The sequence below is a fragment of the Pseudophryne corroboree genome, chromosome 1 (genome assembly GCF_028390025.1).
Source record: "Pseudophryne corroboree isolate aPseCor3 chromosome 1, aPseCor3.hap2, whole genome shotgun sequence".
NCBI classification, from domain to species: Eukaryota; Metazoa; Chordata; class Amphibia; order Anura; family Myobatrachidae; genus Pseudophryne; species Pseudophryne corroboree.
In genome coordinates this window covers 683,178,509-683,181,486 of record NC_086444.1, presented here as the reverse complement: position 1 = coordinate 683,181,486, position 2,978 = coordinate 683,178,509, and the positions used below count along the sequence as shown (strand labels likewise).

At 43.1% G+C, this 2,978-nt stretch overlaps 1 pseudogene; it reads left to right on the top strand.

The window, feature by feature from the left end:
- The first annotated feature begins 920 nt into the window (after positions 1-920).
- Positions 921-1,039, top strand: LOC134940853 (5S ribosomal RNA; annotated as a pseudogene).
- The last annotated feature ends 1,939 nt before the right edge of the window (positions 1,040-2,978 follow it).

Here is a 2,978-nt window from a genome sequence, read left to right as displayed (position 1 = left end):
TAAATATAAATGATTGTCGGTTGATCTTCTGATCCTTAATGCAGGTGCATGGGTAGGGTTACAGATGATATCACTTTAGGAAAAAGTGGTTACAGTCACAAATTGTGTAGTACACTGTGAAAGTGCTGATTATTTATCATGTCTAAGAGCGGCAAAGGTGACGAGGGTACACTCACAGTAACACCAACACTCATATATTGTTGTTTTGCAAAAATTGTATTATCCTCTATGATCTGGTACAGGATGGTTTATGTGTAAAATGGTTTGCTGTTTAGCATAATACATCCCTAATCTACATCAGGTATTGATAGACTCATTGGGGCGATGTTTGCACAGACCTTGTCCAGTTTATCTGAAAAGTTAATTCTTACACTATTAAGCCATGCAGCTCACTACTTGCAGTATAGTATATCCCCAACAGCTTCTCCAATAAGACAAGCTGATGAACCGAAGGTAATTAAATCATCGACTTCACAGGCTACACATGATAATCATCAGACAATTAAAGCTCTATATAATCTACTTCAGCATACGAAGAACAGGTAAAAGGTATCCGCTAAATTAATAAACTGAATAAATGAGAGCAAAAAAAGGCTAGTCTGTCAATAAAGGCAGCAGAGCCTGGGTTAAAAATAAGGCACCTGTGTTTAAACGTCCCAAAAGGGCCTCTTCACGAGAGCAGAATATGGAAAAAAGGTTTGGGTTACACCCAATAAAATAGAATGCCCGGTAAATGGGATTCCAATATCTTTTTCCAGCTGGGGACTGTTTAAAATAGGGAAGTGCCTCCCAAAATAGATATGCATGTCATTGATCGTTCAAAAATCTATATGGCCTCTGCTGTCAAAAGAGGATTGGTTTTCAGAAAGACCATATTCTCTTTGGGGCAGTCATAAGGCCAGCCATGACTTCCCCTTGCAATTTACGGCTACACCACACTGGATAGGCCCAATCTCACTAGATCTTGGAAGCTAAGCAGTGTTGGGCCTGGTTAGTTCTTGGAAGGGAGACCACCTTGAAATACCAGGTGCTGTAGGTACATTGGGCTGAGGTACTGGAAGACAGGTTTTCAGTGCCTGCAAGGGAGCAAAAATCTCATATAGCTCATATGGACACTAATGTTCTAGAGCATCAGCAATAACAGTAGCTGTGCGCAGAGCAGTTTGGCTCACATACATGGAAAGCTGATTCAGAATCTAAGAAGGTTCTGGAAACTTTGCCTTGGCTGGAAGTTTCTGTTTGGGAAGGAGTTAACAGTTATTCTGGAGTCAGAAACAGACTCCAAGAAGGTTACGTTTCCTTCCACATATAACCCCAAACCTAGGAGTTCGGTTTTGGCCTTGTCGGTCATAAGGGAACGTAACAGCCTCAATACAATAAGTTTGGTAAGGCAAAGAAGCAAAGGCAACCAGAGGGCCAGCTTTCAAATCAGAGGATAAGCCATCAGCATGATGGTGCGGGCCTCCTTCTGAGGGACTCCAAAAGGATAAGGGGTCGACTTCTTCAGTTTGCAAAGATCTGGTAGCAGTCTACAAACATGCCTGGGTGCAAGAAGTGGTATTTCTAGGTTATACTTTCCCTTCTAGAACCATCCTCCTCAAAGGTTCTTCTGTTTCAGCCCGTCTCGGGTAGAGGCGAAGGCGAGGGATTTGCATGCAGCATTCAGAAAATGTTTTTGTCAGGAATAGTCATTCCAGTAAACCATGCACAATGGGGGGTTTATTCCCACCTGTGTCAAAAACGATCCCTCGCCCCATTCTCAATTTCAAAATGTCTAAACAGATAAATTTGGGTACCACTGTTCACATGGACACATGGCACTCCATAGTTTGGTGGGGAGCCAGTACATTACATGGTATTCCTGGATAAGTCAGGGATCTTACCTTCAGGCACCTATAGCACTGTCCATCAGTGTTATCTCAAGGTTTACCATCCTTCAGCAACATTTCAGTTGTAGGCCTTACCCTTTGGGTTAGCCACAGCCCCAGACTATTTACCAAAATGATTATGGCAATTTATCTCCGCTAGCAGAGGATAAGAAAATTGCCATACCTTGACCACCTTCTTATCCTTTCACAAATACAGGAAGGGTTTCTGTACCATCTACAACACACAATAACTTGTCTGCAGAGGCACGGGTGGTTCATAAATTGGCAAAAATCATCTCTGGTTCCGTAACATGATTCACTGTGGGGCTGTATTGAATTCAAGTCTGCAGAAAATAGTTACCTCGGAACAAGATATCCAAGGTAAAGGTAGGGGAGATGTTACATAGTCAAACAATATCAATTCATGCAGCAAAGCGAATTATGGTTTTGATGGATAGACATGGAGGAGTGGGCACAATTCCACTCAAGACCTCTCCAGCATCTGTTTCCATCTACAGCCGCATCACACTGGATATGCCCAATCTCATTTGATGTTGAAAGTTAAGCAGTGTTGTGCCTGGTTAAATTCTCTGAGAGTAGACCACCTGTGAATACCAGGTGGTGTAGGTGGGCCAGATGGACAATACACAAACAAGTACGTGGTACTGGCAAAAAATGTAAGAAAGTCAGTAGCCTGGGGGCTACAGACATTCCATCTAGATTAGAGGACACATTTCTGGATATCAGGTTGGGAGATCCTGACAACAAATGCCAGGCTTTAGGGGCCATTGTCCAGAAGATTATGATTCCGGGGACTATGGACCACAGAAGAAAGTTGCCTGCTAATAAACCTGTTAGCATTTCGGGACATATACTGGGTCCTGATTCAGGCACGGGACACTCCTAAAGGAAAATTGGTCCAGATCCGCAAGGACGAGGAAATTGCAGTAGTGTACCTCAACTTTCAGAGAAGAACACACAGCTAAACAGCAAGGGAGGAGGTAAATCACATACTAAAGTGTGCAGAACTCCATCTTCCAGCCTTGTCCGCAGGGTTCATTCCGGGAGTCCTAAACTGAAGAGCAGATTTCTCAGGTAAGCGAATGGGCT